This window comes from Camelina sativa, chromosome 14 (assembly GCF_000633955.1).
Source record: "Camelina sativa cultivar DH55 chromosome 14, Cs, whole genome shotgun sequence".
Classification (NCBI taxonomy): domain Eukaryota; kingdom Viridiplantae; phylum Streptophyta; class Magnoliopsida; order Brassicales; family Brassicaceae; genus Camelina; species Camelina sativa.
In genome coordinates, this window is record NC_025698.1 from 31,573,490 (window position 1) to 31,573,985 (window position 496).

Consider the following 496-nt stretch of genomic DNA (forward strand, 5'->3'; position numbering starts at 1 on the left):
ACAACATTAGGTGATACGTTTGCCTTTTAATGGATTTTGTTACTCACATATAGCTCAAAGACTGGCTCTTTTGAGTGGGCAAGGAACCATTCAACGTGTTGTTTCCCAGAAACCTGATATAAGGACAACAAATATGTTTCAGAAATATCCGGGTAGTTATACATAGATATTCAAAAGAAGCAGAAAACATATCATCTTACAAGTGAGTAAGTCCACTTAAGTTAAAAAGTGAAGCCGGAATTGGTCCATGTAGTTTGTTGAAGCTCAAATCACTAGAAAACAAACAAAATTACACGGTAAAAATTAAACTATTTCTGTTTAGTAATGAATGAGGAAGAATATAAATTATATTATCAGCAGATTAAGATCATGTCGTATTCTTTCCGTGACTTTTGATAATCATCTCACTCTTTTTTGAAAACAGCTTTCAGAGCATTTGAAGAAACACATTGACATATGTACTTACACTTGTTGCAAACTTGAGTATCCTCCAATA

The 496-nt window shown here is 33.1% G+C and overlaps 1 long non-coding RNA gene across 1 annotated transcript; it reads right to left on the reverse strand.

The window, feature by feature from the left end:
• LOC104743058 lies at window positions 25–496 on the reverse strand. The gene is made up of 3 exons (XR_760608.1): window positions 467–496; window positions 201–272; window positions 25–113 (listed from the first exon to the last, which is right to left on the reverse strand). It is a non-coding gene; the product is annotated as an uncharacterized LOC104743058 (long non-coding RNA).